Source organism: Globicephala melas, chromosome 15 (genome assembly GCF_963455315.2).
Source record: "Globicephala melas chromosome 15, mGloMel1.2, whole genome shotgun sequence".
Taxonomy (NCBI): domain Eukaryota; kingdom Metazoa; phylum Chordata; class Mammalia; order Artiodactyla; family Delphinidae; genus Globicephala; species Globicephala melas.
In genome coordinates, this window is record NC_083328.1 from 44098038 (window position 1) to 44120425 (window position 22388).

The 22388-nt window shown below is 43.5% G+C and overlaps 1 long non-coding RNA gene across 1 annotated transcript; it reads left to right on the forward strand.

Moving 5' to 3' along the window:
* The first annotated feature begins 41 nt into the window (after positions 1 to 41).
* LOC138842339 (uncharacterized) lies at positions 42 to 18561 on the forward strand. Its single transcript, XR_011376746.1, has 4 exons — positions 42 to 124; positions 7622 to 7722; positions 17107 to 17203; positions 17553 to 18561. It is a non-coding gene; the product is annotated as an uncharacterized lncRNA (long non-coding RNA).
* Positions 18562 to 22388: the final 3827 nt, after the last annotated feature.

The window sequence follows — 22388 nt, forward strand, 5'->3', positions numbered from 1 at the left end:
CGCCTCAATCGAGGGCCGACAAGTGAAGAAGCCGAGCCCGGAGTGGATCGATGCCCCGCGGTCTCCAAAGCAGCAGTTAAGAATCGCTCCGCGCACGTGCACACATGGCGGGCGGAGAGAACAGGTGCGAAGGGTAGCCGAGAAAAGGGAAGGAGGCTTGTGGGAATCCTGTGGGGGTTAAACTGGAATTCTGGGGCCGCGGAGTAAGAGCATAGGGAAAGGCGGTGGTCATTTCCCTCACCATGAGTTTGCGCTGTTCTGTCGCATGCAACAGGTGCCTTCCATCTTTCCAAATCTTATATAGATCTTCCTAGACTTATGATGGATTTACGTCCTGATAAACCCATCTGTAAGTTGAAAACTATAAGAAGCAAATGCATGTAATACACCTAACCTACCCAGCATCACATCTTAGCCGGGCCTATCGTAAAAGTGCTCAGAACACTCACATTGGCCTATAGTTGGGCAAAATCATCCATACAAAGCCAATTTTACAGTAAAGTGTTGAACATCTCATGTCATTTGTTGAATACTGCACTGAAAGTGAAAAACACAGTGGTAGTCTGGGTACAGAATGTAGTTAACCCTCATGATCACGTGGCTGCCCTGTGTTGCAGGAAAATGGGGCCAGAGAGGATGGTCATGTCCCAGATCTTGGGCGAGTCCCTGGGATGGGCACCAAGTGACGGTCCTTGGCTTCGCTCAGGAAAGAATTCAAGAGCAGTGGCAGTAAAGTGAAAGCAGGTTTATTGAGAGGGATACACATTTCATAGGCAGAATGCAGTCCATCTCAGAAGGCGAGAGTGCCCCAGGGTGTGGGTGTGGTTAGTTTTTATGGACTGGGTAATTTCATAGGCTACCCAGTAGGAGGATTATTTCGACTATTTTGGGGAACAGGTGGGGGTTTCCAGGACTTGGGGTACAACCCACTTTTGGGCCTTTTTTACTTGGCCTCAGAACTATCATGTCGTTTAGCATATGCTAATGTATTACAATGAGCGTATAATGAGGCCCAAGGTCTACTCGAAGTCAAATCTTCCACCATCTTGGGTCTAGTAGGTTCTAACCAGGTTTGTTGTATCTTCGATGGCTGTGTCGTTCTTTTAATGGTTGTGCCCTGCTCCTTACTTCCTGTCTCAGCTGGGAGCTGTGGCTTGCTGCCCAGCATTAGGACACGGTGAGTATCTACTGCATATCGCTAGCCCAGGAAAAGCTCAAAATTCAAAATTTGAAGTCTGGTTTTTATTGAATGCATATCACTTTAACACCTTCGTAAAGTCAAAAAAATCATACATCGAACCATCATAAGTTGGGGCTCCTCTGAAAAGTTTTACAGGCGCAGCCCCTAATGCTGACTGTAGGGGCAGATGCCCTGGTTTCATCCTTCTCTGAGCTCAGGCTGCCACCAGTTTACCATCACCTTCAGGGTGGCCAGTATCCACCCCTCAAGTCTTCTCTAATTCTTGGGACTCTGAGGGAACTCTTCTCCAACACTTTACTGAAGAGCTTGAATCCCAGAGGCAGCTAATTTGAGGCCCCAAAGTGGAGGGAATTGTTGTCTCTGTCCAGCTTCTCACCTGATAAGGCAACCACCTCCAGTAATAACCAAACACCAATAAGATCATCTGCCTAAACTCACTGAAAAAAAAATCAATTCCCTACCACCCTTCCCACCTTCTTCTCTCCCCACAGAATGGGTTGACTGTTCTAACGTCAGGTTGTTGGTGTTTAATGGCAAGCAGAATGGGAATTCCAAAACGTACATACATTCATTCATCCACTTATGAAATGTGTGTAAAGCATCATCTAGAATGTGAAATGGTTGTTGAGAGCTAAGAAAAATCAAATTTTATATCTTCCCCTTAACTAATCTCTCTGAGCCTCACTGTCGTCATTTGTAAACTAGGGATCATAACAGTACCTCCTTCTGGAGTTATTGTGAGTATTAAGAGAGCAAAATGTGAAGTAATCAGCACATCGCCAGGCACCAAATAACGGGTTCATAAGTGTTATTTCCAAATACTAGCTATAACTTGGACATATGGATAAAGAGGCCAAATAGATTTGTTTTTTAAGCTGGGGATTTTTATTTTAAAAGATCACCTAAAAGTGCAGCAACTTAAAAATAATGTAAGCTTCTTGAGGGTAGGGATATTTCTTTGCTTTGTTCACTGAAGTACCTTCAGTAACTAGAAAAGTGGCTGATAATAAATATGTATTGAATAAGCAAATGAAGCTTCATGGATAATTAGGCAACACTGAACAAATGTGATGTGTTAGGAAGATGCACATAAGTGTAAGAAATAATATTAAGCAATCACAGAAAAGCAGTATTTTATTATGTAGATATAAAAATTTGAAGGAATGTAAATAGTCCTGCCTCAGTTAAGGAGTTAGAGAGAATATCCTTAATGCATTAAAAGAGAATATAAACTAAATAAAAACATTTCTGAATAGCAAAAGACAAGCTGCCCTGCACATTAGTTTGGTCATCTGAGCAATTAGTTAATTCTGTTTGATGATAATGAGGTTGGCAATTCTGTATTATATAAGTGGATCTGGCTAAGAGCTCTTTATAACTATTGAAAAAGGGTAAGATAAGACTTTGCAAAGACACTACCTGGGCAGAAAATACCACAGGAAATGCAGAGACCTAAAGACAGAGGGCTTGTAGTGTTCTGTTCATCACTGAACAATGGCTACTATACATTACACCGTGAGAAGGAAATCTTCTAATGCCAGCTCAGTGGCAATGATCTGTAGGCTCTTTCCCAGGTTCTAAAAGAGCCAGTGCATTTTCCTGTCCTTGGGCAGTTGCTCTGGGCTTTCCAATAGCCTGTTAATGGTCCTCAATGGTTTCCTGAGTGATTTGGAGAAAACAGTCATTGAAAGTAGCACTGGGAAAGAAAAGAAGGGAAGAAAGGAGCTTTTCTGGTTTTGTGAGTAGCATTGCACAACCTGGTTACGTAGCTATATTAAGAGCATTGTAACACCCAAACTTTGGTTAGATGCACTGTGAAACAACCATCACTCCTTTATAACCAAATTCACCTCTTGAGGGTCATATCAGAAGTCAGATGTCAAAAACTCACTTTTTAAAATTGAAGTATAGCTGATTTACAATGTTGTGTTAGTTTCAGGTGTATAGCAAACTGAATCAGATATATATATATATATATATATATATATATTCTTTTTCAGATTCTTTTCCATTATAGGTTATTACAAGATATTGAATATAGTTCCCTGTGCTATACAGTAGGTCCTTGTTGTTTATCTTTTTACATATAGTACTGTGTATCTATTAATCCCGAACTCCTAATTTATCCCTCCCCCTGCCTTTGATAACCATAAGCTAGTTTTCTATGTCTGTGAGTCTATTTCTGAAAAACTCACATATTTTAAAAAATACTGTAAGAGGACTTCCCTGGTGGCGCAGTGGTTGGGGGTCTGCCTGCCGATGCAGGGGATGCTGTTCGTGCCCCGGTCCCGGAAGATCCCACATGCCTCGGAGCGGCTGGGCTCGTGAGCCATGGCCGCTGAGCCTGCGCGTCCGGAGCCTGCGCTCTGCAACGGAGAGGCCACAACAGTGAGAGGCCCGCGTAATGAAAAAAAAAAAACAAAAAAACAAACTAGAAGAGCAAACTGGTTTGCTCTGAGTTCTGCTGAGTTCAGTATCTTAAATTTCAGTTAGGCAACATGATTTACTTTCCTGTGAAACAGGATTTTTATTGAACTGAACCCAGAGGCAGCACTATAACAGCTAGCCAAGCTTAATGTAGCTACTGACGAGGAAACTTGCTTATTTTAGGGGTAGCAGAAAAATTACTACCAACAGTTGGGAATAAAATGGTGTCAAGACGTCTAGATTATCAGGCTAACGGAGGCATCTCTTAGTGACTCTGAATACAGAAATAGTTTTGTAGCTTATCTGCACATGTTTTATGTCTCTCATTAATGTTTTCCATATCTTGCTGCAGTCGTTTTGAGGCAGAGCCATGTTTAAAGGAAAATACATCATAAAACTGGTGGATAAATTTTGGCTTATTTATGTTAGATAGAACCGCAAAATATATGACAACTTGTTTGTATCTTCTTTCTCTCCCCAGGTGGTGATTACATTAAGAAATTTATGTAGAGTGACATTATTTTCACAGCAAGCGTTAAACAAATTGAAGCGTTATTGTTGAGCCTCACATCAGGTTTACCTTTCCTGGTTGGTTGGGATTACGTTGGCTGAGACTTCATAAAAAGCAGCCCCACAATTCAGGGAGGAAATCCTGTCATGCAGTTATTTCCTTTCATTTCACTTCAGTCCTTCTGTTTTATTCTTTTTGGAAATACTCATATTTAGGGAAGAAAAAAACCAGAAGTGATGACTATTACCTCTGATATGTACTACATTGTTAATGTTAATAATAGGAAGTCTTTCACATACATGAGAATAATACCCTCTCCCCAAAATAGGTGGCATCTGAGATAGGCTATAATAATATCTGCTTTCCATAAAGCTTGGGAGCAGTATTTTGCCTTTGAAGACTTGAGGACTAATTCAAAGAATTTTGGGGGAAAACCTGAACTTCTTACTATTCAGCATTATGTGTAAACTGTGCTCTGCACGGTACAATCTGACCTCTCCTTGAAGTCCACTAAAGTAACATCACACGACTGCCATTCCCTTCAAGACTGGAAAAATAAGATGCCAGTCCTATGAGGCCCACACAACAAGCAAAATATTAGGCAGATAAAATTCTTAAGTACAGCAGGTTTTGCTTCCATGATTCAACGCTGTAAATTTTTTTGCATCTTGAGCCCATGACAATTTAAAACTCCAAATTTTAAAAAGGAGACCTTTTTAAAATTGGGACCTCAATTATGTAATTTCAAGCATGTTATGTCATTGATTTCACGGGCATACCCCAGATATCCTAATCAATCCAGTGTTCCTCAAATATTAACGTGTACATGGATCACCTAACCATTTTGTTAAAATCAATTTTTGATTTGGTAGAGCTGGGACAGGACCTGAGAATCTGCATTTAGAGCAAGCGCCCACCAGATGCTGATGCTGCCATTCCCACATTTTGGGTTGCAAGACCCTAAGCGTTTCCTTTTTAAGAGTGTTTGGTTTACTATCCAGTATCCCACAGTAGTTAGCTCTGGGGCCACTACCAGATACAGAATACTATGGTATGCAAACACAAATCGACTTTCTTTCAAAGGAGGTGGTATTTATCTGAAACATTCCTTTATTTTAACTGCCTTCACCTGGGCACTTGGAAATAAATCTTAAGTGAGAGTGAGAAAGTCTGGACTTTTTGTTCCCTCGTGACAAGAGATTGCCTGGTTGTTTGTGAGGTCCTGGGTCACCTTCTAGTTTTTAGTAGTCATTGCAACTGTGCACAGACATGCCGGTTCTTGTCTCCTTCCAGGCTCACGGAGGGCTTATGCTTCTTCACACCCGTTGCAAATTGGCATGGTTGTGTAACTTGCTTCGGCTGACGAAGCATGAGGACATGAGATATGCATCACTTTCAGGCAGAAGCATCAAAAACCAGTGCACAATTTACCAAGTGTCCTTTTTCCTGTCTTTGTGCTCTTGGAAACATATCCAAGATGGAATCTCTGTCAAGCTTAGATCCCCGAGTGACTACAGCATCAGAGAACAGATCCCCTACACACACATACATCAGTTCAAATTGGTCATGTAACATAAGCAAGAAATAATTAACTAAGATTTAGGGGATATTTGTTAATGTGGCATAGCCTAACCCATCCTGACTTGTACACTAATTTAAACCACTTCTGAGAAGTAATTCTTAGAAAGTTCAAAAGAGTTTTATAAAACAGTTCCACAATTACAGACTGTTTTTAAGTGCATGAGAGGTTATGTATGTGAGGTGAATCATTCCTTTTGAAGGGAAAATCAAAGTAATCAATTTATAACTGTATGATCTATCTTCTGAGTGACCTTCATTGAGTAATTTAATCCCAGGTTTATTGAGCACCTATGTAAAAGGACTGTATAAGAAAATATCTTGAAACCTAGCTGAGAGAAGAATTAGTGGCTGGTAGCATTTTCAGATACCTTCAGAGAAGGGTTCTGAAGAAATAAAGAGATGTCATGTTCACATTCTAATTTTAGGGTGTCAGAATCATCTTGCAACAAGGGACCAGGATATGTTTAAAACATTTCAGGCAAGATTTAACATTATGAGACAGTTTGGATTCTTATCACAAGGAATTTGAAAGAAAAAAAATGAAGCCTCCAGTTTAAATTGCAGATTATGTTCAGACAAGACAACCCTGAAAATTATTTCTATCTGGGGAATCCAGATAGAAAGGTGAATGTGTAAATTTCTTCAATATCCCCTGGCAGAAACATCATCACACGGGTTAATGAGTTTATTAAAATGGATGGTGAAAAAAAATAAGAAATAGTGTTTATCTCTTATTGATATTGGATAGTCTCCCTTTAATCACAGCCTTTTTTTTCAGCTTTAGTATGAAGCTACTTTCCAACATATAAAATTACCAAATTACTTCAGCTACTGAAATATATTAATATAGCTTATAATACATTTTATCATTTCAGTAGAAGGTTCTAAATAAGACTGGTCAGCTTAGAAGCCAGAAAGAAATTAGTTCTAAGTTATTTCCTCACGACTGAAATTGCAAATGTCAGATTCCATTACAAGTGGCTAAGACAAGAGCTCCTCTCTTGCTTCACTCAGTGCAGGGTAGCCCAGAAGTCTGTGCACTAAGACTTTGGGACCCTCTTACCTTTATTGAACCCCTATAACATTGCGCATCCTGTGTTAACTGCTGAAGACCCGGCAGTGAGCAGCACAGATGTGCCACCTGCTCTCACAGAGCCTCCGATCTCTCGGAGGTGTCAGCCCAATAAGTCAATGTTTGTGAGTTGTGAGTAGCTACTGTGGATAACAAACTACCCCCAGACTTAACGGTTTAAAACAACAACTGTTTGATTATCTCTCATGGACTCTGTGGGTCAGGAATTCAGAGTCAAGGTGTGGCTGGGTGATTCTTCTACTCTAGAGCCACTGAAACACTCTGTGGGACTCGGCTGGTGGGTGGGCTGGTCTAGAGGCTCCCAACAGCTGAACTCACGTGTCTGGGGGCAGGAGTGGCTAAAAGACTGAGCTCACAAGGGACCGTCAACTGGAGTGACGAGGCACGGTGTTTCCAGCCTGGTGGTCTCAGGGCAGTTGGATTTCTTACATGGGGGCCAGGTTCCCCCAGACCAAGCATCCCAAGAAAATTAGGTGGAAACTTCATGGCCTTTTTGGACCTAAACTGGAGAATCACACAACAAAACTTTTTAACGATTTCTTGTTGGTTACAAGTGAATCATAAGGCCAGCCTAGATTCAAGTGAAAGGAAACTGAATTCTATTTCTTGCTGTAGGAATGATAAATTCACACTGTAGAAAGCTTGTGGAAAGGAGGCTACCATTATGGCCATCTTTTTTTTTTTATGGTAAAAAAAATTTATATTTAGAGTTAGCTGGACTCAGTTTAGATGAACCCAATTTTGTTGGCAACATCCAAAGCATCATAGAAGGGAGCCAATCGAACATATGTCTTCTTCTCTCCATCAGGCCTGATCTGGTGTTGACCTTGGCCACATCAAGGTCATAGAGCATCTTCACAGCCTGTTTGATCTGGCGCTCTTTGGCTTTGACATCCACAATGAACACAAGTGAGTTGTTGTCTTTCATCTCCTTTATGGCTGACTCAGTGATCAGGGGGAACTTGATGATGCCATCATGGTTAAGCTTATTTCTCCTGGGGGCACTCTTCTGAGGATATTTGGGCTGCCTCCAGAGCTCCAGTGTCTTGGGCCATCGGAAGGTGGGGGATATGTGAATCTTCTATGTGACCATCTTTGAAAATGCAATCTACCAGAGGAAGAAAGAAAGAAAAAAGCAGAGGTGGAGGGAAAGATTTTATAGACCTAAAGGTAAGAAGGAACAGGCAGTTAGAAAGATAGTAAGTAGGAGGAAGGCAATGGAGAGTTCCCCAGGCAGAGCAAATACTTCTTGCAGAGGTCCTGAGATGAAAAGGAATTTGCCAAATTTGAAGAACTAAAAAAATTAAAAGTAAAACAATAAAAAATCCAGTGTATCTGGGGCTTCCCTGGTGGCGCAGTGGTTGAGAGTCTGCCTGCCGATGCAGGGGACACGGGTTCGTGCCCTGGTCCGGGAAGATCCCACATGCCGCGGAGCGGCTGGGGCCGTGAGCCATGGCTGCTGAGCCTGCGCGTCCGGAGCCTGTGCTCCACAACGGGAGAGGCCACAACAGTGAGAGGCCCACGTACCGCAAAAAAAAAAAAATAAAAAGATAAAATTAAAAAAATAAAAAAGCCAGTGTATCTGGAGCATGGAGGGAGAGGGTGAGGCTTCACATATCAAGAGATCAGGTAGCATCTTGCAAGCCATGTTAAGATATTTGGAGGCTATGTTAAGAGCAGGGGAAATCAGATGTTTGAGCAGAGGAGGAACGTGATCTGAGGTTCTGTGTGGATCTTTCTGAATGAATTGGAGGGGTCAAGTCTGGGCCAGTTAGGAAATTGTTGCAGTGTCCACGCTGATGATGAAGATGGTCTGAATTAATGTGGCAGCAGAGAGACAGATTGGAGTTCTATTTAGAAACGTAATTGACAGGTCTTGCTGGTGGAAAAAACGTGGAGAGGCTAGGGATTGTGAGATGTGTTAGTTTCCTAGGGTTGCTGTAAAAAGCTATCACAAATTGGGCAGCTTAAAAATAACAGAAATTTATTCTCTCACAGTTTTGCAGGCTAGATGTCCGAAATCAAGGTATTGGCAGGGACATGCACTCTCTGAAGCTCTAGGGGACAGTCTATTCCGTGCCTTTCTCTTGGCTTCTGCTGTTGCTGGCAAGCCTTGGTGCCCCTTAGCTTTGCAGACACATCACTCCAATCTCTGCATCAGTCATCTCATGGTGTCTCTCTCGTGTTTCTCTGTGTCTCTTCTCCTCTTTTTATAAGGACACCAGCCGTATTGCATTAAGGATCCACCATACTCCAGTATGTTGACCTGAAACAAACAGACTGCCCGATATTTCTCCAACAAAGATGGGTTTATTTGGGATCAGCAGAGAATTGCAGTTTGGGGGTCTGCGACCACGTGGAGCCATACGTAAGGGAAGGAAGGCGCTTTTATAGAGAAGGGAAGGAACTTGGCAGGGCCGTAGTAAACAGAGTCCGTGGGTTTTCATTGGCTGAGTCCGCCCCAGGCAAGAGGAGAGTCTTTCTTCCTCCTGTTGGGCTCTGCTACCATCACGGGGCGTGAGAGCTCCCTTTTCTGGTCTCGGGACTCCATTTGATTGAGGTTTCTGTTCATTAAGTGTTTCACAAGTGTGATCTCATCTTAACTTACATCTTAATTACATGTACAAAGATTCTATTTCTAATAAGGTCACACTCACAGGACTTCTCAACATATCTTTTGGGGGGCACAATTCCACCATATGAGGAAAAGGAAGGAATAATCAAGGATGCCTCCCTGTTTTCCAGTGTGAATGCTTGGGGAATAGTGGTGCATGGTATTGAGGTGACAGCAGCCTGGAGGAAGCAGCTAGGCAATCAGGTGTTTTACTTGGAACAGGTTAAACTTCAGATGACTCTGAGACGTCCAGGTGGAGACGCCAAGCTCGGACAGACAAGTCTGGAGGTTTCGGAGGGAAATCTGGACGGCAAGCCCTATGTTGGAGGAACTGTAGCCTGTTGAGGGACAAGCAAGGGAGTGCAGGACAACTGGCTAGCGGGAACAGAGAGAAAAGCCTAGAGCCCAGGGGACCTCCATTCCATTTCTCAAGACAGGAGGGAACACCAAGGCCAATGGTGTGCTGGCAAACGTGTGACAACTAGCTCCCCAGGGGGGAGGAGAGGAGAGGAAAGCCCTGATTTGGAGAGTGTGCCAATTCCCAGGTTGCAAATATTCCCACCATGGCCACAGGCCTGCAAAATTCCTGAAAATTTCAAAATCGATCCTTGCAGGCTGGTCCAAGCTGGCTCCGGGACAGCCCTGAAATCAAGGCCCTGTTTCATGCCACTGGTTGTGCGAACTGATCAATTAACTTACCCTCCCTGGGCCTGGTGTCTTCATCTATAAAATGAATGGCTGCTCCTAACGGTCCCTGCCTTCTCTCACAGAGCATGAATCCCAACAGCAACATTTTGGTTCTGTCCTGATGATAATAAGGCCCTCTGAGCAGAGTATGTGGTATTTTTACAGCTAAACAGTTGAACAGATAAAGTATAGGTAGTGACACTCCTGCTCAGTGACTGTCAGTTCCTGGAACTAGAAATGCACGTGGTGGGGAGGGGTAGGTATTGAGGAAGGGGACATAGACTCCACCTGTGATGAGAGACGTGGACAATTTTTTTTTTTTTTTTTTTTTTTGCGGTATGTGGGCGTCTCACTGTTGTGGCCTCTCCCGTTGCGGAGCACAGGTTCTGGAAGCGCAGGCTCAGCAGCCATGGCTCACGGACCCAGACGCTCCGCGGCACGTGGGATCTTCCCGGACCGGGGCATGAACCCATGTCCCCTGCATCGGCAGGCAGACTCTCAACCACTGCGCCACCAGGGAAGCCAGTGGACAATTTTTTGAAGCTCATGTGGGACCAGAGATATTCTTGTGTTCACTTTTGGAAAATACAAACTGCCACATGAGCTTTCTAGAGGAACGGTTTTCTCATATCTTTGGGTAGGATGTCGAGGCAACATAATCATGCCTCCCGCAAGGTACCTCAAGTCTTTTGGGCCATGGATGTCTCTGATACAAAGGTCATAACAGAGGTCTGAAGGGAGGAGAGGTATTTCTTCTCCTCCTTATGGGAGGAGAGGTATTTCTTCTTTTTCCCATAGTCTTGAGATCAACCCAGAAGCAAGGGAAGGGGAATAAACAGGACTGACCTAATAGTGACATTCATGAATAGTGCAGGAAGCCAAACATGGGGCTGGGTGCGTATCCCTCTCCACTGGGATGCCTGTGGGGAGGGAAACACCATCAGGATCCATTGAATGGCCATAGTCTGCATGTTGGGAAAGTATGGATTATACATTTCTATCCATCTGCATCAGTGGGAAACGTCATGTTCAACAGAGATTGATTTGTAACAGCAGAGATTCATTTGCAGTGGCTTAAACTCACAAAGGTTTATTATATAAGAGACAACTGAAAATCAGCAGGTTAGGACAGTTCCACAGTCTTCATGGGTTAGTTTTCCCTCTATTTTTCTGCTCTGTTTTCTTGCTCTATTTTTCCATATCCATTCAAAAGATCACCTCATGGTCCAAGGTGGCTGCTGGAGTTCCAGCCATTGTAGCCACATTCCAGGCAGCAGAAAGGAAGATGGAGGAAGGCTTACCCCACTGTCTTTTAGGCAGGCTTCTCAGAAGTCTCAGACTATACTTCTGTTTATATCACTTTGGACAGAACTTAGTTATATGGGCTCACCTATTTACAAACAAGGCTGGGAAATGTACTCCTAAGCAGAAGATGTTGCCTGTGGTTTTGTTTTCTAAAGACAAAAAGTGAAAAATTAGTATTTGGAGGCAAGGCCATCTATGTTACATTTCCTACTTAAGAGGTAAAAAAAGATACCCACCAAGTTAAATGCATCATAGTGACCTTTCTAGTGATATGTAATTGTGATAACATTTATTCCTTTTAAGTACCTACAAGAAATGAGAGATTTACTTCATTATTTCAAAATGTGAGGTGGAAAAAAAATCGGTAGAATCCATTTCCCTACTCTAAACAGTTGACGACAACATACAAACCATGTTTTAAACCTCCCCCTAATTTCAGAGCGCCTTTTGCTCCAAATGACTGAAGTCGCAGCTAATGCAGGATACAAGAAGACAATCTGGAACTTAAAGGATGGCACTTTCATTGAAATGTTCCGTGAGCTGATGCCTGCGCCTCGTGTTTCTAACAGAATCGTGCCTCTCCTCGAGGTGCTGACAATTTAGGCAATTGTCAACATTAAAATATTTGCTCAGTGTTACATAGACACAGATGTGCACGCCCATCTGCACAGAAAATGTCATGAAATGTTGCTCTAGTTTTCTCTGCCTGCAAATATCCTATACTCACAGGCCCACCCGAAGTCCCATTTCATTCCTGAAGCTTTCCTTGGCCCCAGTGCTCTGTCGTCTCTCCCCTCTCTGCACTCGGGGACCAATTCTACTGTTTGCATTTAACAATTAGTACCCAATACTTAACACACACTGAGAGAACATTTAACATTAGTCCCAAACACTTTAGTAGTTACTTGTGGCCTGTTAGTGTCATATGTAGAATTCTTAACTTTCGAAATTGAGTATGACTTCTTTGCCTCATACCTTCTCTGAATCATTCCACCTAAGGCATTAAACGTTTCCAGGTTGGCGGAGTCCTGTAGATTGCTCCGGCAGTAGGCATCAGAAACCGGAGGAGAGTATACTAACCAGCTCACTGAATGTTTCCATCTAGGGAAAAAAAACCTCACTCCATACCTGTGAGTCTCAAATGCAAATTGTAACCCACATTCTAGAATAGCTAAAATGGAAAGGGCAGACAATACTTATACATTGTTGGGGGAGTGTGTATTAGTACAACCACTTTTGAAAACTGTTTGACCGGGCTTCCCTGGTGGCGCAGTGTTTGAGAGTCCGCCTGCCGATGCAGGGGGACGCGGGTTCGTGCTCCGGTCTGGGAAGATCCCACATGCCGCGGAGTGGCTGGGCCCGTGAGCCATGGCCGCTGAGCCTGCGCGTCCGGAGCCTGTGCTCCCGCAACGGGAGAGGCCACAACAGTGAGAGGCCCGCGTACCGCAAAAAAACAAAAAACTGTTTGACCGTATCCATTAAAACTGAATGTAGGAATATTTTATGTCCCAGCACTCCACTCCAAGTTTAATGCTCAATAGATATGCATAAAGATATGCAAAATCAGCAACAACAAACATGCACTAGAAGGTTCAGAGCACTACTGATAGTATTCCCAAACTGGGAAGTGCCCACGTGTCTCTCAATAGTATAATGGATAAAGACATTGAGTAAGTATATATTCACACAATGGAATATTATATGACAACAAAAATGGACCCACTCTTGCTACATGCAACAACATGGATAAATCTCACAAATATAATGTTGGGTGGAGAAAACCAAACATAAAAGGGGTCTTACTGTTTGGTTTCATTTATATACATTTCAAAAACTGCTAAGTGGATTAGAAATTAGAAATCAGGATGGAGGTCGCCTGAGGTGGAAGGGGTTGCCCTGGGAAAGAGGCACAATGAGGGCTCCTGGCGTGCTGGGGACATCGTATTTCTCACTCTGGATGCTGGTTCCATGGGTAGATGGATTCCCTTTGTGAAACACAAACTGAGCCATGCACTTATGATTTGTGCAATTTTATCTGAGGATGTTATACTTCGATAAAAAGCACGCTGGAAAACAAACACAGAAATGGCAAGCTGTGGTTGGCAAACAGTGGGTAATCACCCATTCCGAGTTCCCTGTGTGCTACTGGGCAGTGTGAAATGAAGGGTTTATAAGAAAATCTCCAAACTTGCTTGTAGCTCTAATATCCTATGCTTCTATGATTCCATTGGAAAGACTAGAAGAAAATTCTTCGACTTTAGTTCACAGTAGGAAATTCTGATTGCCAGGGAGGGGACCCTGCGACCAGCCAGCCCTCTGTGCCTGAGCTGACTATCCACGTGTCCCATGTCCTGGGGGGCAAGCAGTGTGTGGTGGGGCAGAGCATCCTTTCCTGAAGAGGTGAGAGGCGGGAGGCTGTGCTGCAGCCGTACTTCCTAGATTTCTCCTTCACCTTCTCGTCCATCATCCTCTTTCTGTCTTCCCTTGTCAACAGCTCTCCCGGCTAGCACACTTTGCTTTCAGGGCTGACAGTTGGCTGGGACAAGTTCCCCCTTTTCTCTTCCCTCGTTGGCACCTGCCTCGGTTCACCTTATGGCTGCGGCTGTGAGCTCATGCAACCTTTGTGTGCCGTGTTCCCCACCCACCTAACAGCCGAACCTGCACTATTAGCTTTTCCTGGACGCACACGGCATCAAAATCTAAAACTTGAAACACTCTCCCTCTCTGCCTTACCTCTCAGTGGCATACTTGTCAATTTCAATGTGCTGCACTACACCGACTGCTCAGAAAAGAATAATCAAGGGAGAAAATAAACAATCGTGGTGCTACAGATGGGCGGAGGGATCAAAGGTAGACATGGATGGGTGACTGGCCCCTCTCATCCCATCACTTAGTTAGTAAGCACTCTCCGCTCACATATGGGTTACAGAAAATGCAAACGCTGCCAGGTGAGCTCTCCACAAGCTCCTGACCTAACAGGGATGCCGGATGCGGGCAAACGTATAGGTAATCAGCAGTGAGAAACCTCAAATTAATAATAATGCAGTGACGAAATGAAGTTGACACAGGGACACAAAAGGGGCATGGGGCCCTCCAAGACAGCATCACATAAACAAAGCTTCATGGAAGGCAGACAGGTTAAAATTGGAAACACTTTGATCGCAGCCCAAGTCTGAGGCTGGTTTGAGAGATTAATGGAGCATGAAGAAGGCTGACTCCATAATCATGAAACATAGGGATCCCAAGAGTTGGCTCTCTTAGCTTAACCAGGGGGCTTGTGCTGTAGGAGGGAGGGGGATAGCTAATGTGATCGTGTGAAGCTAAGGAAAGTTTTGAGCAAGGATAAGTAAAATCTAGTCCATAGTGGAAGCGTTAAGACAAAAACCGTGAATGTTCTAACCCTCATTATACTACAAGCATTGTTGTAGGAAATTGGCCTTTCTCCCACCCCACCCTCTTCCACCCAACGCACAGTCCAGACCCAAGTTCTGCCTGCTTTGGGTCCAGTGCATTTGCGGGGACTCAAGAGGTGGAAGAGTGGGGAAAGTAAAGAATATGGGTTCATTCCTTCCCTCCATTCCCACTCCTGATATACAGTCATAAAACAACCTAATCCAACCATTAAAGAATGAGACAGATGTGATGGGACCCATCGCATCCATTTCTAATTTCTGTGATGTTTCTGGTCCACAAACCAACTGAGCATAATAGAGATAAACAGCCCGAGTTTTATTGGAACTGCGTGAAGTAAAATGCTCCCGGTGCTCAAGAATGCATCTCACTGCCTACGTTAAGGCTCATTGTCTATAAAGCCACCGAAAGACGAAAACTATTCAAAGCTTAATAGTAAATGTCATAAGAGCAAACACTTTTATGGGTTTCCCATGTGCCGGCCACAATGTGCTAAGCCCTTGATCGGTATGTCCAGCCATAGTACTGGGATGGAGTTACTGGAACTGTGCCTCTTTTAGAGAAATAAGGAAACTGAAGGAGAGGCATGTCCATTTCTTTCATTCATTCATTCATTCAACAAACGTTTCTCCTATTGCTTGCCTGGATATAGGGGCTCTGCTCCTCTGCAGGTGAGTGCAGGATCAAGAGCTGGTGCCTTAGTCTGCTTGGGCTGCTTAACAAAGTACCACAGACCGGGTGGCTTAAGCAGCAGAATTTTATTTTCTCACGATTCTGGACGCTGGAAGTCCTTGAAGATGTGGTTTCTCCCAAGGCCTCTCTCCTTGGCTTGCAGATGGCCAGCTTCTCTCCATGTCCTCACGTGGCCTTTGCTCTGTGCTGTGTATCCCTGATGTCTCTGTGTCCTAATCTCCTCTTCTTATAAGGGCACCAGTCAAACTGGATTAGGGCCGACTCTCTTGGCATAATTTTAACTTCATCACCTCTTTAAAACCCCATTTCCAAATATAGTCACTTTCTGAACATATGAAAGAGGGAAGGGCATGGACACAAGTCATCCCATGACAGCTGGGAAGACGATTTGATTCCTTGAGCAAGATAGTGGGACCTTAACTTCATCCCTCTAAGCTGAGGCTGGAAGGTTCCTTTTCCCCAGCAACATCAAGATTCACAAGAAGGTCTGAACTCGGAGTGGCCGAGTAGTGCGGCGGGTGAACTACACCGAAGCATCCCCCATGTTGTTTGTTATCCAGCCGTCCACCACCTGCAGTACAATGGTGGCCTGTGTCGGCCAAAGGAAGCAGCTGTGTCCAATTGCTCAGAGCGTTTGCTAAAAACATTGAAAAGGAAACATCTGCTTATACTATATTTTTCTTTCTTTTTTTTCCTTTGAATGGTTCAAAAGTGAACAATGTGGATTTCAGTAACCCTGCCACACAGAGCTGGATTCCTGCCTTCAGTAATTCTTTTGTGCTTGTCACATACATACTCGCTCTGAGGCACTTCAAACACTGTTGATTTATCCTTCCATGAATTTGAATAAAGGTAGCGCTAGGAGCCAAGTTGGTCCTGCTCTTTGAATGGGATTTCACGATCTATCTGCAAACTTATTAAGAGCACCTACTCCTTCCAGTTTTCCAGGTTTATTCCGATTACAATTTCTCTTAGTCTTCTTAATCTTGAACTAAAGAGCTTTGGGACCCAATAGTGTATTATATCCACCAAAACACTTACTTTATTTATTTCCATCCCTCGAGACATTGCGGAAGAACCACTTAGAAATGTTTGTAAGTGTGGCTGGGAAATCACAATGCGTTACCTTCACAGTGCTCTGAAAATCTGCTCCCAACTTTACATGTCTAGCTCCCTTTAGAAGGCAGCCAGTCATAAGAAAATAATGATCAGTGTATGTTTACATACGAGCATTTTTCTCTCTCCTTTTCAAACCCTTTGCAAATAGTCAACACTGGGAAATCCAGGTACTATGGTACATGGCATCATAGCTGCTTGTCCTGAAAGGCTGCAGAAAATGTGGTGCAGAATCTAACTTCCTCTTGCTTTAAGTCAAAAAGGCTGCCTTTGGTGGAGAACGAAGGGCAACCATCTGCTTACTCAGAGACGCCCTTCTTTGCACAGGACAGGAAGCTGGGAGGACGTGTGTTCTGCACTGGTTCTAACATGGACCCTTCTGTGACTTAAGAGATCATTTTACATCCCATTGCCTCGCGTTCCTTCTCATTAAGATGGCAGGACTTAACCAGCTTTCCCTCTCACAGGAGTATGGTGTGGAACAATTAAGGGTTAATTAATTAATTGGAGAACAACCATGCAAGAGAGAGAATGAGGACTCCTACTGCATTTCCTTGGCTTTGGGTAAGGCCACTCCTAAATCAGTTTTAATCACAAGCTTAAGCCCTCAATTTTTCATTACTATTTACCTTTTGAGGTTTAAAATGAACATGAACCTCTTGAATATAATTTTTCCCAAATCAGATATTTTGTTTCCCCTGCAAGACTCGTTTCTAGTACCTACTTCACTGGGTTAATCAATAAGTTATCTTGCATTAAATTTAGTAGCTCTATCGTGAGTCAATGAAAATGACCGGGATTTTTTTTTCCTTTGCTATTGAATTTTGTTGTTGCTTTTCTTGCTTATTTAAGTTAAATGGAAGAAATCTCATTGTTCAATACGAGTTTGCTTATTTCCATCTTTTATTTTCAGAGATAATCTTGGCCAAAACCCAGGACGGAATAATGACAGACCTTGGATGGAAAGCCAATGACTTTCAAAAAAATGTTGCTGGTCACCTGCTGATTATCCAAATGCTGGCTTTGTTGGGAGAACATGATGAGACTGTTTTCCTCCCTGTCTCCCTCCTGGTGCTCGTGCCGTTGATGGGAGATGGGCTGGAGTATATATGTGTAGACCAACAGGGCTGCATGAACGGACTTGCCTCCCTGCTGCTGAGAGGGCTGGCGCCAGTCCTAGGCTCAGCCTTAGAGAACTGAGGTTCAAGTGCCTTTAGCGTTCCAGATCGGTGATGCCCAGGTGGTGGCTGAACTTTGAGTTCCTTACCACCTTCTTCTATTCCAAACAGAATGGGATCTCTGATTCGTGTTCTGGAGAATGCAAGGCTTGCTCCTCCATCTTACAGAGCAAAGTGCATTCCCACTCCCATGGCCATAGCAAATCAAATCGCTTTATGTTGGAGGTAGAAAGCCTCTAACTGAGCCTGGAGGTGTAGCTGCCACTGTTTTCCAGTTTCACCCAAAATATGCTGTTCTGGTCCTCAAGGAAACATATGCAGAATCTACTCAGTGTGGAAAATCAGCTCAATTTTATTCCATTCATTCAACCAATGTTTATTGATGATTGACATGTGACACTAACTTCTAGGAACAAGAAGAAGGTAGAGGACACAGTCTGTCTCAACGAGATCAAAAGTAACCTAAGGTGGGAGAGCACAGCAAGGCAGGAAGGTCAGGCCCAAGTCCATTGGTTTGATCTTGTCATAGGAAATCTGGTCAAAGATGGAGTGGACAGGTTGGAGAAAGAGAGATGAAAGTTTTTCTTTGGGGATTAAGTATCCAAAGTCCAAATCTGGGAATACTTATTGTATTAAGTATGTCTAAATAGAATACTTCTATTCTTGGAATAGAAATTCCTATACTTTTGCTGGGTGCAGAAGAATTTTTGTTCATGTAAATTCTTCCAGATAAAGAATTTGTTTGCTTTTATACACCTTATGTCAAATTTCTTCTTATTAATAATGGAGTGAGAAGAGAGGCCTCAGAGATAATCCAGTCCAAACCCTTCATTTTATTTTTTATTTATTTTTAAAATTAAATTTATTTATTTATGGCTGCGTTGGGTCTTCGTTGCTGCACGGGCTTTCTCTAGTTCCAGCTAGTGGGGGCTATGTTTTGCTGCGGTACGTGGGCTTCTCATTGCGGTGGCTTCTCTTGTTGCAGAGCACGGGCTCTAGGTGTGTGGGCTTCAGTAGTTGTGGCACATGGGCTTCGGTAGTTGTGGCATGTGGGCTCTAGAGCGCAGGCTCAGTAGTTGTGGTGCACGGGCTTAGGTGCTCCGTGGCATGTGGGATCTTCCCAGACCACAGCTAGAACCCGTGTCCCCTTCATGGGCAGGCAGATTATCTTAACCACTGCGCCACCAGGGAAGTCCCAACCCCTTCATTTTAAATGTTAAAAAATCTAATTCTGGGCTTCCCTGGTGGCGCAGTGGTTGAGAGTCCGACTGCCGATGCAGGGGACGTGGGTTCGTGCCCCGGTCCGGGAAGATCCCATATGCTGTGGAGCGGCTGGGCCCGTGAGCCATGGCCGCTGAGCCTGCGCGTCCGGAGCCTGTGCTCAGCAACGGGAGAGGCCACAACAGTGAGAAGCCCGCGTACCGCAAAAAAAAAAAAAAAAAAAATCTAATTCTGAAACTACATGATTTGCCCAAAATCACATTGATTAAAAAAAAAATGGTGGACTGGGTCTGGAACTCAGTCTTCCTACCCAATCTCGTGTTATTTCAGAATAAGAAATTACTATGTAATTGCTGTAATTTCCCCGTGATATTTTTTTCTTCGTCGCTTGAATTTTGTGGAGAAATCTTAAATGTGTCTGGGTAAACTGAATTCATAGAATTAGCTATAATGTGACTTGATAGATTGCAAAATGGCCACAAATTCTTTCCCTCTTTCACTCCTTGAATATATTCTTTACCTTGTGACTGACTGGCTTTAACCAATGGGACATTAACAGGTGTGAGGCAAGCTCAGGCCCCAGGGGGGCTCATGCTTTCGGTTTTACCCTCTTTCTGCTGTTGGGTCCCAGCTTCCCCGTGAAGGAGTGGAAGCTAGGCTGCAAGCTGATGAGAGATGAGTGGACCAGTCAGACCAATATCCCCATCACCTCTGCCAGTAGCCCAGCAGCCCTCGGCCAAATCACCCACTGACCACAGATGTGTGAGTGAGGCCGCCTGGGCTCAGCGAAGCCCCACCCGGACAGAAGAGCACCCGGTCAATGCCTGAGCTGAATAAATGACTGTTGTTTTAAGCCCCATAATAGTTAGGGTGGTTTATTGCAAAGCAAAAATTAGCCACTACAGTGAATGTAAGAATGAATGATAAGCATAGAAGTGAGTTCAAGAGGGGAGAACATACTATTGCCAGTCAGAGTAAATGGTCAGAGGTTTCTTTTGAAACCTAGACTTTATATACAAGAGAGCAGAACCTTAGTGCTGAATTTGCTATTTTATGGAGGAAAAGGCAGAAGTTATATTTCGTTTTCTCCGTAAGAGAATCTTCCTCATGGGATGGATACAAGTTCTCATTATACTTATTTCCTAACTTAATATCAAGTCTTGGCCAATAACTGGCCACTAATTAACATGAAATTGCAAATAAAACTTTCTATTAAGAGCACAAACACGTATGCATGCACGTGCACACACACACGCAACACTGTTGGATGCAGAATTGTGCCTTCTCTTACAGGGTCATTTATCTGGAAAACTGCTTATTGTTGTCTTTTTGAGCCAGAGCTCTGTTTACTGTGGATTTCTGCCAAGATAACCCTTGGCATTCTTCAAAGGTTTCTCTTTTAACAAGAGCATCTCTATAACGAATATGCTTTCAAGGAGTTGAAATATAACCCTGACAGAATATAAAGATAACTCCTTGTAATAAATAAATACAACACTATTTCCTGTGCTCTTTGAGAATAAAACTTAAAAGAAAACAGTTTTTAAAGTCGTTTCAGAAAGAGATAGGCTCCCGACAATATTCTGTAACTTCTTCCCATTGCACCATCTTAGAAATTATAGGAGAAATATATATTTAAAAATAAATATATAATCAGGATGGAAAACAAGAAGAGGTTTTTTTTGGTAGATCAGAAGGAAAGTAAAATTGTACCATACAAAGTGAAAACCCATGTAGGAGAGGACTTCTGTACAATGTGGGGCGCTTCCAGCCTAGAGGTGGCAAAGATAGGGGTGGGAGGGGACCTGGGGTGTGGTGGCTTCTGGATCTCTGGTTGGGATACCACCAACAGACAAACTGAACAGTTGACTCCTCTTCCCCTTCCAACTCTCTGCGGGGCTAGAAAGTGCTCAACAGGACCATCTTAGTCTGAGCAGAAGAATCTGGCATTCAGATGGGACAGGAGGGACAACACCGAGGATGATGGTGACCAAACGTATTAGATATTGCTCCTGTCCAGAAGGTGGCGTGCCCTGCTGAACAACACATCCTGTGCCCACCTGCTACTCTCCAACCTGGAGAGAGGCTGCGGTCCACGCCACCTAGAAGCAAATCCCCCATATGCAACATAATGAATGAATCATTGAATGGGTTGTCATGGCGAAGACAAAATAGTCACAGAGTCGGGGCAATAGGAAATCGGCAAGAATATGCAAACATTTGAGTGGATCAACAAGTGGAAAAGCAGCACCAAACTCAACAAATTAAGAAACAAAGTTGGGCTTCCCTGGTGGCGCAGTGGTTGAGAGTCCGCCTGCTGATGCAGGGGACACGGGTTCGTGTCCCGGTCCGGGAAGATTCCACATGCCGCGCAGCGGCTGGGCCCGTGAGCCATGGCCGCTGAGCCTGCGCGTCCGGAGCCTGTGCTCCGCAACGGGAGAGGCCACAACAGTGAGAGGCCCGCGTACCGCAAAAAGAAAAAAAAAAAAAAAAAAAAAGAAACAGAGTTGATTATAATCCCTATTCTACGACAAATCTAAGAAGACACTGTAGCCATGAAAAATGCTCAAAGATCTAGGAAATGTTTTTTAAATGTACTGTTGAAATTAACAGCTAAGTAATGGGCCGAACAGCAAAATAGACATTGGTGTAACATAAACCAGTGGCCGGGAAGACTAAGGGGAGGAATTCTACCAGAATGCAGGATTTAAAAAGCAAAAAAATTATGGGGTATAGAAGAAAAATTAAGGGGTTTGGAGGAACAAGTCAGAAGTGCCGACATCTAATGAGAATTTTAGGAGAGAACAGAGTGAATGGAGTGAGAGCTCTGAACGCAATACTAGAAAAAGAAATCACAGAACTAAAGAAAACCATCACGCAAGTTGAAGAGGCCCAACTCCTGTGTTATCAACAAGAGATGTATCAGTAGTATAAGCATGTCAAAAGGTTGAAAATAAATACATATAAAAGCTATAGGAGGTACATGCTACCAAAATAGAACTGAAAAACAACACTTCTAGGCAAAGTTAGAACTGGAAAGCATTAAAGGGACGAGAGATATTTCTTTTTTCTTTTTTTTGGCCACACTGCACAGCATGTAGGATCTTAGTTCCCCAGTCAGGGACTGAACCCACACCCCCTGCATTGGAAGCACGGAGACTTAACCACTGGATCGCCAGGGAAGTCCCGAAGAGATATTTCATATAGATAAAGGGAACAACTAACCAACGTAACAGTCACAAACTCTCGGCCCTTTATTTCCCAGCTTTAGAATATTTAAACAAAAATAAATAGAAGGACAAAATCTTTCAAAAAATTCATCCTAACTGATAACAGTGATTACATCTGGG